Source organism: Carettochelys insculpta, chromosome 8 (assembly GCF_033958435.1).
Source record: "Carettochelys insculpta isolate YL-2023 chromosome 8, ASM3395843v1, whole genome shotgun sequence".
Taxonomy (NCBI): domain Eukaryota; kingdom Metazoa; phylum Chordata; order Testudines; family Carettochelyidae; genus Carettochelys; species Carettochelys insculpta.
Window position 1 is genome coordinate 9,790,193 of NC_134144.1, and position 12,309 is coordinate 9,802,501.

A 12,309-nucleotide genomic window follows, 5' to 3' on the forward strand; every position below is an offset into this window, starting at 1 on the left:
GGGGAAGATGGATTAGGAGGCAAGATACCTTCATGACACAGTCAAAGTTCATGATAAGTACAACCTCTCAGGGCTCTGCAATTTATCACCACAAAAATGTATAACGCTGGATACTGGTAAGAATTAAACCACAAAAGATTTAAGAGAAGATGTTGATATATTCCTGCAAATATCTTAAATGACCCTAAAACAGAAACATTTATCCAAGAACAAGTGGATTTGTTAGACATCTTGTAGTACAGGATGAACATTTCTAATCCAGCGCTCTTGTCTGGCAACATATGTAATCCAGCATGATTTTAGTTAGCTGGATGACCACTTATCCTGGGTGTGGCAAAGTTTCCCACAGTCCCATAAAGTCCTGGCTTTCAGTGTTCTGTGATGTTATTTAGCTCTAATTTACCCAGTCCCAAATGTCTTCTAAGAGCCCAGTAAGCAGTGAAAGTTTTGGTAATGCTGCTAAAAATATTGACCTCCCATGGTCTGGCAAATTCTCTCATCTCACACTGGTCAGGTCCCAAGAGTGCCAGTTTAGAAAGTCAAAACAAAAAGCAGTCAAGTAGCACTTTAAAGACTAGCAAAATTTAGAGAGGTTCAAGCTGTAGTAGTCCTAACAACTGAAGGTGCATCCTGCATGGACGGATACAATTTTAGAAACAACATATCCACCTTATGAGGAGAAGTTATAAATGCTATATGATTAGAATCCAAATGAGTTAACAGTCTAGGATGTTATAAATATAGGAACCCATTGATTTATATAGCCCTAGTCTTATATGTGGGCTACCATCATACAGATAAATTATGTTTCTCACCTGCATGGTAGTTTTAGTGTGTCATCTATGTCCATGAAACATGTTGTTAAAGTCTAAAGGCATGTTATTCTAAAGCAGGGTTGCGCAAAGCAGGGGGCAGGTCCCCTTGGGTTGTGGGGTCATTAAATGTCCTAAGGGAGTGCAGCACAATTGGCTGCTGGGCATGTCTCACCCACGTCATTAAAAATGTTGAGGTATGTTCCTGTTTTTATGTATGTGCAGTCACATTTATACACCCATTAATAAAGGTTTTACATTCTTCACACTTAGTTTCTTGCATGTGCAGAAAGGTTGTTTTGGGGTTTTTTTTTTTCAGTCGGTTTGGATTCCATTAGCCAGATCGGAGAAGATTGGGGCTGCTAACCGCAGGAATTAAAAGTGGGGCCTGATATACAAAAGTTTGCTCACTCCTGCCCCAGAGAAATGCATCTTTTAATACAGGAGGGATGTGGACTTTTAGGGTTTGTGGGAGGCAAATAATGAGGCTTTATATGCACTATGGTTTATGTTGGCATATTTCATGTCACCTGCGTGTGTCTGAAATAAGCTACACTGATATAAGCACCAGTGTCAACAGGTTTATGTTGGTGGGAGAACTGCCCCAAGACAGCTGCTGCGGCTCACAGAGGCTGGAGTCGTTAAGCCAAAAGGAAACCTCTCTCTCATTGGCAGGGGCGATGGTTGAGGTGGGACATGGGGTGGGCACTGTCTACATGACTGCCCTCCCTAGATGGAGGATGGGTTGGACCAACCCCCTTTGACCTAGGCCCTGGATCTCCCTGGACCTGCTCTGCCCCCTCCCCTGCTCTGCCCTCTGTCTCCCTCTTCTCCACTTTCAACCTCCTCCACCTCAGAGCGATGCAGCCCAGGGACAATCTGGTGCTAGAAGTTGGATTCTGCCGCCCCTCACTGAAAATGGCAGGGGAAGTGAAGCTACACAGCCCCAGCTCTGCTCCCCGGTCGCACTGCTCTCTTCTCACTCCCCTGAGCACTATGCTGGCAAAGCAGAGTGAGCTGGGCCATGCTGCTCCATTTCCCCTGCCACTGGGGGGGGCAGGACCTCTGCTACAGGTGCCTGGCCTCCTCCCACAAGTCCCCTTGGGTCACCCAGAGGCTCTGGCCCTGCCACGCGCTGGCCCCTCGCCTGTCCTGTCCATGGTGTCAGGGGCATATATTCCCCTGGTGCCCTGCAACCCATTGCCTTGGCCCACCAGCTTAGAGTGGCTACATATGAGAGCTTGCAATTGTGCCACTGTAAACTGCAGTGCAGGGGTGGACAATCCTTTTTGCCTAAGGGCCACTCCCTGAATTTTGATCAGCTGTCAGGGGCTGCACATTTCTCGCCCTTTTATGTGGCTGGTCAGTTTCCTAGCTGTGCATGCTGGGGAGAGCTAGGAACCAAGTGGCAGCCTGGCTCCTGGCTCCCCACTGCTGAAGGAAGATGGGGAGAAGCCATGCCACCGTGACTGTCTGCACCCCCTGGCTGAGGGAGCTCAGCAGGCAGAGAGCTGCTGCAATGCAGTTTCTCCCAGCTGGGCAGGCAGAGAGAGGCAGTGGCGGGGCTTCTCCCCTGCTTCCTCCAGTTTGGGGGCTGGAGAGCTTTCAATCTGCACTTACCTCGTGTTAATGCAACGTGAGTGCAAATCAAAATCACGCTTACTGGGGGACTGCTATATTTAGAGGTAGCTGGGAACCCAACACTGACAGTAGTGTTTTCTCCCATAGTTACGAGTAAGTGGAAGGATATGATTTCCACACCTCCCAGAAAGGCTGAATTTTCTCACTGGATTTTTGAGCGTGATGCATTAGGCTGCAAAGGAGAAGTGATCAGGATAAATCTGTTCTCTCTGCAATAAGCTCTTTACAAAGGCAGCAGGAAGCAAGGAGAAAAACAACCAATCAGTCATCAGTTTCCCTTTACTGCCTTATTCATAAAGACCAAAGTCCAAAAGGAAATCCCTAGGAACCCAAAAAGCAAATTGTGTCACATGCCAACAATTCCAGGAGAACACCACTTTTTCTAGTGTCTACTTTAACCCTCTCCAGCCACATACCCCAGCTATGGCCACACATCATACTTCCCATGCTAGAAATTGTCACATCCAGATCTTTTCATGTCCCCTCTGGGCACAGGAATTTGTGGGAGGGGAGATAGGGAGTGGGAGAGATGATGGGGTACACTCACAGGGTCCCCAGGGGATTGTTTCCTCGTGTGCTGATCATGCCACTGTCACCCACCTTTTTGTGCTCTGGGGCTTCCCACCACCCTGTCATGGTGGGCCAGATCCTCTTGTCTCCCCCAGACAAGGCAGAGAGTTGGGGTTACAGTCCCCCTGCAGAGCAACGCAGACAAGAACCATGCTGTCTCTGGGAGGACACAGTTCTAGGGCACAGTACCCAGGGAACCAACCCCCAAAAAGGGCTCAAAAACCCAGATAAATCCATCTTTCTCTGTATGAAAGTTTCATGCAGTGAAAGCTCATCAGTTAAGCCCCTTTATTAATAAAAGAGAGACATGCACAGTGATTGCTCCCACTAGGTACCAATTATTTACAATGGGCGTGATAATAAACAAAAGCGTGTTACTGAGTACAAAAAACATAGCCTTTATGTAGTTGACAGGGAAAACAGATAGATAAAGGTAAGATACTAACTTAAAACAAATAGAGAATGCTTGCCTAAGTCCAGTGCTTTTTTTCTAGAAAAAAGGGTGCTGGAACTCAGGTCTGATGTCTTCTCAGTTTTAATGCCCTGGCCCCCCTGCTGCTGCGGGACTGGAGGGGTCTGTTGCCCCGGTCCCCACGCTGTTGTGGGACCGGCGGAGGCTCCTGCCCCAGTCCCTGTGCTGCTGCAGAACCAGCAGTGAAAATTTTTCTGGTATTCTAATGGGAAAAAGGTGCCAGAACTCCATTCTGGTGCATTCCGCCAGAAAAAAAGCCCTGCCTAATTCATGAAGAAACAAGTTACATGCAAATTCTTACCCTGAACAAGGATCTTATTTCAGATATAAACTTCAAAAGTCAGATCTACACGAGAAGGTAAAATCAATTTTAGATACACAAATCCTAAGAGAATTACATAGCTGGAGTCAACTTATCTAAAATCGATCTTTGCCACCATCCACACGGCAGGAAGTCAATAGAAAAATCTCTCCTGTTGACATGCCTTACTCCTAATGAGGGCCAGGAGTACCCACATGAACACAGGTGCCCTGTAAGTTCGATTTAGCGCATCCATACTAGGCATGCTAAATCAAACTCCAGAAGATCAATCGCGGCAGGGTTGATCTTCCTGTTAGTGAAGATGTACCCAAAGTAAACTCTTTTACCCTGACATGGGTCTCTGGCCTTTGAGAGCTCTTCTTGTATCCTCTTAGGGTGTGTCACACAAAACCAGGCAAAAGCAAAAGGGGACTGCTTTGGTTTGCTTAAGTAGACTTCTCCCCAGAGTGGGAATCCTTTGTTTACATTCTGCTTTCCATGGAAAAATATCAGGTTCAAAATGGGTTTCAGTACTAGGTAGTATGGTCACATGTCTTTCTAGCACCAGCCACTTCTTGGGCTTACAGGAAAAACAAGGCTGTTTACAAGTTGTCGATTTGATCACCAAGCCATTAAGCTTCTGGGTCACCACTAATGGGTCTCATTAGCATATTCAGAATTATAAACTGATGCACACTTTATATTTTTAACTTCACATACAAGAATGGCATGCATAAAAATAGGATCTACACATTCAGCAGCGTAACAATAAAATCGATAAGCTCCGTGAGGTATTTTGTTTAAAGCATTTTCAAGTTATGCATATTCCTATTCACAAGTCAATTTTCAGAAGGAATGGGAGTGTTACCATCACGGGGGGGCTTCTGTTTGTTTCCCAAGTTTATGAAGTTAACTCTTCGGGTATGTTCACACTGTGACAAAAACTCTCCACATGTCTGCAGCTGGTTCCAGCTTCTGTGGCCCAGACTGTGGGGCTATAAAATTGCAGTGCAGACATTCAGGCAGGAGAGGCTACATGGCAATTTTTAGCCTTGCAGCCTAGGCCAGGTGAACCCAAGTCCACTGATCTCTGTCCAGGCTCCATGGTGCTGCAAGTTTTTTTATTTCAGTGTTGATTTACCAAGTTTTGTTTATTGATAGATCAGACCTTTCATACCATGAATCAAACTGGTTATCCTCTGTACTCCGTCCAGCATCAGGATATCCTTTTTAAATGAGTGCCCTGAAGAGGGACCATAATATGTTTGACTGGAACATTATTCCTTTATTTATGAAACTTAATACACCATTGACTCATTGCTAACTGCAGTACAGAATGTCCACTATTAATTTATTACCAGCCTTATGCCTCTTGTCTTATTTTGATTTTCAGCTTGATTTACCCAATAAATCGGGCAGTTCCTACTATCACTTTTGCTCTTCTAATATAGACGTTATGTATCTTGTTCCATATTTCATGTGAGAAATTGATATTTTGAGGATGATCACTTCAAGCATCATGAACTGATGTGTTGCAAACAGTTTCCTATATATGTGATTGGAACCACTGTCATTCCGCTATAAAAAAGCCTCTACCGCTTGACCTGAAGGGATATTTTCATAGTTGCTGTTATTAATAGACCTTTTATTCTCTGTCTGACAGTCGCAAGAGAGCAACTAATCACCTACTCACATCCTACCAGGACTACTATGCAGGACAGTGGATTGGAGTCAATATTTTCTTGACTATTTGTATGAAAGAGGAGTTGCCTGTAGCCTACAGAATTCTACTGCTGTAACTAGTTCAGGCCCACAGCTTATATGGGACAAATGACATTACAGTTTTACACTAAATTGTGAAGAAGTAGCATTAAATCCTTAGCTGCTATAAATTGGTATAGCTACACTGAAGGGTTCCAGTTTACATCAGCTGAGACTTTGAACTTTAAAGGTCAATATTACTTTATTACAGATCAACAGTTACAATATACTGAAGTGTGAGGGTTACTACTAGTTCTGTTAATTAAGTAATTAAATCTAATTATTTACAATATTTGTAGTGTGGGTTAGTGCTACACTGCTATGAAAGCTCTACCTTTTGACAATATTCCACCATTAATGCTCAATGAACCTTGTTCTCCAGGATCCCAGTTTTCAAAAAGAAAGAAGTCTTGTTATTATAATTACAAAGGAAATATGACCCAAGCATAGCCTAGCATGTAGGGCAAGGGCTTGATTTCATCAGTGTTGGGTGAGGGCATCTGGATCAGAAGGACCCAAAGTCAGATTCTCCACCCATTCCGTATTTTTGTCACCTGCTGGTAGTCTAGTATTGAGGACACAACAGGCATAGCTGGGTCCCGCAAACAGTTTTATTTTACACAATACCAAACCTAACAGGACACCTTAGACTAGCAAACAAAACACAAAATCTGGTTATCAAAACAAAACAATGGCAAGAAGCCAGAAACCAAATACAGTTAATATCTGGGCAAAATACTGTAGGGAGGGGATCGTACTACCATTTTCTTGATGGCCAGAGGTGAGGTAGAAGGATAACACTGGAACAGGAGACACAAAGGAAGGGAACTCAAGATAGTGGGTCATTGTCACAGGCGCTCAGGCTACATCTACATTACCGGGGAAGATTGGCCCACTCAGGGTTGACCTTCTGGGGTGCCGTTTCGTGAGTGTGCAAAACGGTGCTTTCCAGGGTCAAAGTCGACCCCATGGCTCCTCACAAGCCACGAGGATTAAGGAAGTTCAACGGGAGGTGTGCACCCATCAACCTTCCTCCATGAAGAAAGCCAGGGAAGTTGACTGCTGAAAAGTTGATTTCACCTACTTTATTGGCGTAGCTAACGTTGTGTATCAGCCATCGACTGCTATGTCTACTGCAGACATAGCCTCGGGCAGGCGGGGGATGGTCTTCTCTCTTATTTTATTTCTTCCCTTCTTGACCCGTCCTTATGTGTGGAGAATGCAGATGAGGCACATGAATGACAGGTGTATGTAAAGATGCCTGAAGAATTCAACTGCCTTGGCCCTACTGTTGTTACCCTGTCCTAAATACAACTCACTGGAGGAGCTGTACCAAGCACTCTCTCTGGCTTGAGACTCCCAGTCTCTCAATAGTAGACAAGCAACCTGGCCCCTGCCTCCAGCCAGCTGCTTAGCAAGCTAACAACTCGCCCCAGCTGAACTGCCACTCCAGCACCACAGTCACAAAATGTGCACAGAGAGACTAAGGGACTGGTGAATGTCCCTTATAAGCCCTTCTGTTACTGGGCAGGTTAGGGTCAAGTGACCCCATTTTTTTCCTGCCTTCCCTTTCCCACCTTTTCCAGGGTAAAGGAAAGTGAAAGAAAGGCTAACAGCAACCTCAGAGGAAAAATCAAAAGGGTGGACACAAAGCACAGTTGTCCCTCCTGCAACAAGAGAGTAAATGTCTGAGTTTGTAAAGAGCCTGAGATAATAGTTCAAAGGTGAGAAGTATTCATGTAGTCAATGAGTGCTAACAACATTGACACTATTCCTATGTCTCTGTCAAAGCATGCAAGAAAGGAGAGCAAACGCATTGTCTAGATTTGCACATTCTACTCTGACTGCTCATTTTGGAATGCGATTTAACAGCATATGGATGAAGTGGGTGTGACTGCTCTGATTTTCCTAAAAGAGGGGATCAACTTTCAAAAGCCTGGAAATGCTGCCCTTGGTCACCACGAAAACTTCAAACAGCCCATGAATGCTGGGCAGAATTCTGAGATGGTCCTAGTCGTCATGTCACAATGACATTAGGAGGAGCTGCACACTGTATTCTAATAGAACTTTCTATCTCCAATGTCTATGACTCCTTTAAGCTATGAAAATATAATGGGACAAATTTTCCCCGGTATAACTCCAAGAAAGTCAAATGAGTTATACCTGGAAAGAATTTGGCTCAGTAACTATTATAAACAACATACCTCTGATATGCATCCTGCAAATAATTATGTAAAATGATTTGTAGGATGCTTATGAAATAAATCATAGAATCACAAAACTGAAAGAGATCTCAGGAGGTCATTGAGTCCAGCCCTCTGCCCAAAGCAGGAGCAACCTGAACTAAATCATCTCAGCCAGGATTTGAAAACCTCTGGGAATGGAGATTCTACCACCTCCCTAGGTAACGCATTCCAGGGCTTCCCCGCTCGCCCATTGAAACAATGAATAATGAAATAATGAAATGAAGACTCTCAAGTCTGGCCAGACTAACATTAAAGCCAACCGCTGTGGTGATGCAAACATGAGAGCATGTCATTCTCTCTTTCCACTGTATCTGCTGGCTCTGTACTTTGGGAAACGTATACTGTGTGCTTCCCAGGGCTAAAAGACTCTTGTCTCGTAAATTGTAACAGAGATCTTGATGCTAAGATGGCAGCTTCACCCAGTGGTGGTTCAGTGTTTGGGAATGCTTTTCCTTCCTCTTTTCCCTTCCTAGAAAGCATTGCAACTGTTAAAGATGACTATTTCTGCTCTTACTCCTAGGGAATTCTATGGATCATTTGGACAGGAGCCAAGACAGAAACTGAGCTACAGGAGAAGTGAATCAGCAAGCTGAGCCTGTATAACCAACTGAAAACAATAGCTCAGACTTGTGTGTTTTGCTGTGGATACAGCGCACATTCTGGGGAAGGAAAACCTTGTACGTGTAAAATCCATCACCACTAGACAGGACAAAAATGTTGGCTGCAATGATTTTCTTCTGAATCTGACAGGTGATGCAATAAAATTACAGCAGGCATGATCATGGCCATTTAAGTGAAGGAGCCCAAAGTAATACAGTAGTTAACTGTGAAAACTGACTTTCTAACGTATTCATTAAAGTCCCATTAGCCATTCATCAGTGAGGGTGAGTGAAACACACATGCCCAGATTTTCAGCAACCACATACATTTGCATCAGAGAGGGAGCCATGTTAGTCTGTAGCTTTGAGAACAACAAGAAATCTTGTGGCACTTTATAGACTAACAGATATTTTGGAGCATAAGTTTTCGTGGGCAAAGAACGGCTTCATCAGATGCATGAGTGGGGGGGTGGTGGTTTCAGAGGGGTATTTAAAAAGTGGGGTCCCAGAAAAAGGGAGGACCAGAGCTGACAGGGTCTATTCAGCAAGGTGGAAATGGCCCATTATCAATAGTAGGTATCAAAAGAGGAAAAAAACAAGTCAGATCAGACGGGGGAAATGAGCCATTGTCAGAGTCTAATGGGGAGATCTTAACACCCAGAACAGAGAAGCTGCCTTTGTAAGCTGCGAGACACTCCCAGTCTGTGTCAGCTCTGGCCCTCCCTCTTACTGGGACCCCACTCTTTACATACCCCTCTGAAACCACCCCCCGACTCATGCATCTGATGAAGTGGGTCTTTGCCCACGAAAGCTTTTGCTCCAAAATATCTGTTAGTCTATAAGGTGCCACAGGACTTCTTGTTGTTCACATACATTTGCACTTCTCGAGCATAACCGTGGTACAATTAGCTGTCGGTTAATAGCACGAAGTCTTAGATTAAATGGGTACCTATGTTGTCTCAGCAACACTCTAGAGCAAGGGTCAGCAAGAGTGGCATGTGAGCCAATTCCTGGCTGGGCTGGCAGTGGTTCCCTGCATGGGGCTGGCAGTGCTCCCCGCCTGGGCCGGTAGCAGCTCTGTGCCCTGGGGATCCCTGCCCAGGGCCAGTGGTGGCTCCCTGCCCAGGGCAGCAGTATGAGCTCTGCACCTCTGGTTGCTGGGGCTCGTCACCTGGGGCCACCAGTGACTCTGCACCCCAGACCACCAGGGTTCTGCTTCTACCTACTTGGGCTGCCCACCAAAGCAGCTGAGCGCCCCCACCAACCTTTGTGGCTGAGACTCCTTGCTTCAGCAACATCCGTGGTCCTGCCAGACCTCAGACATTGCCAGACTAGAAATTCCAGGATAAGAGAGGTTCAACCTGTATTAAAATCCTGGACATATTTAGATATTTAAAAAACATGGCTGGACAGGGATTTAAAGACTGAAACGGTAAAGCTCTGCATCTTAATTTACTTATTAATGAGGCTGTTGTAAGTAGGACAATTCATGACTTTTAAAAGTATCACCAGCATTTGTACAGAGAGGTCAAAAGATCAAATTTCAGCACTCTGCCTTGGAAAGGTTGCTGACCCCCGATCTAAAGTGTGATAATAAGTAATTCGAAGGTTGCTGTAATGATATCCCAGCATGCTGAAACACAACCCTACAGGTTTTTTTCCCCACTTTTTCTGTTCTGAGCCTACCATTACTTTCCTAAGTAGACTAACTACTAAATGCAGCTACTAGAGTCAACCAACTGTTTGAAATCCTTGCAAGGGGAATGAGATATTTGCCCAGGTAAGCACAAAGTCCAGGAGCTATACTGTGTATGAAGTGAGGCAGAGAACTGGTAGAACAACTATGACTTGCCACGCTATAGCAGAGAAAATAGTTGATGCTACAAGCCATAAAGGTTTCCTTTGCTGTGAGGAAAAGGTAAATCTTTTACAGATGTTGGCATTGCCAGTAGAATGTCCACATGAAAGTTCTTCTAAAGGAATACTGTGGCAGGAATAACCCTTTTATTAAACCTGATTAGTCAGTGCTGTTGAAGGTCTCATTTAATCGTTGGCCCATCTCTAGTACCATCCACAATTGGGGAGGAACTGTAAGTGAGCTTCAGAAAAGCTTTGGGTACTTGAAGATGGTATTATGTAGACTTGATTAAAGCATATCATCAGCGTGAAAGGTTTAAAGAGCTTAGAGAAGAGAGATATAATTAATGCAGCAGGCATGGTATTTCGTACTTGTGTTTGTAACCTAGGATTTTGGTTGTTCTAATTGGAAAACTTTGCAGTGTGCTTCCGGGGATGCTAATTTTTAAGGACTCAGGCCTGGTCAACACTAGAAGGTTAGGTTGAATTTACCTGACCTAGGTCCATTTTGTAAGCAGACGGTTCACATTGCAGTGACAGATGCCTATCTAATACCTTAGATTCCAGAGACAAAGAACCTTTATTTTAAAACCTGGTGACGGTTTCTAAGTAACAACCAGGCCTTTGCAGTACTTATCACATAGTCTGCAAACCTCAGGCTATTAAAAGCAAGGCAACAGATAGCTAAGGAAATCATAAATCTTACGCTGCCCACATCATATCCTCATTAAGGCTGGCTGAAAAATTTCCATAAAAAAACAGATTTTGACAGAAAACTGGATTTTTCACTGAACAAAATTTTTCAAGAAAAATATCTGTGCGCCTTGGACAATTTTGATTGTTTTGTAAAAAGAACTCCCTGAATTTCAGAACTTTTTTTAAAAAAGGTTTTGGGTTTGGATCCAAAACAACATATTCAGCACCAAACCCCTCACATTTTAATTCTAAAAATTCCACCATCATGGCTCATATTGACTTCCTCTTCTATGGACTCCCAGCCAGGATGTGTCTCCCATGACAGACTACGCCCATGCAACCCCCATGACACACTGCTTATCCATGGGGGGAGACTGAGGGGTATCAAGAAGATATCAGGGACATGCAATCCAGCTGAGGAGTCCAGCCCAGTATAGAGGACAACTCCCATGAGGCACTGTGGGGGATTTTCAGATTCAAAATATTTCAGTTTCTAGTATTTTTCTCTAAACTCAAAATTTCTGCACATGTAGCCGTTAAAGGTAGATTACCATTCCCTTAATCCAGGGGAAGTTCTGGAATTATTGCATTTGGAGTTAGGATTAACATATTTGAACATTCAAAAAACAAGACACCCTGAGAGGGAGTGTGTCTGTATCATTATCTACCAACTCATGTAGTATTAATGTATTATAGTACATTAATACAATTTGAGTTGGCAGGTACTGATAACAGACACACTTCCTCTCAGGCTGTCCTCTTATGGTAACCCTAATGTGGAGCCATTTTAAAACTGCAGAATTCCCCCAGGACTAAACCTTGTAGTAGTCATGGAAGAAACCTGCCGACTTACAATCAGAAAAAAATTTCAGACCAACAGCAACTGCTATTAAATGTGAAGACGCGCATATTAAGTCACATCACTAAAAGCTTCACTCTATTTACTGGACTGTTTTCTAAGGAGAAAACAGTAGAGGCTGCCCACACATCAAAGCTGTATTGCTTTAACTGTACCACTAGTTAACACAATTGTCACAACACTAGACAAAACGGCCTCAATGACTGGACTGATCATTAACAAGGGAAAGACCAAAACAATGAGTCTCAACTAGTTAAAAAATAACACCATCACACTGGGAGGGGATGAGCTGGAAGATGTGGAGCAGTTCACCTGGTTGGGGAGCGGCAGAGACGGAGGACCAGACAAGGATATCAATGCCAGAAGAGGGAAAGCAACAGCTGCATTCAAGACTCTTCATCCCATATGGAGTTCGCAAATAATATCTGCGAGGATGAAACTGGATCTTCAACACAAATGTGAAGAGTGTGCTCTTGTCTGGGCGCGAGACCTGAC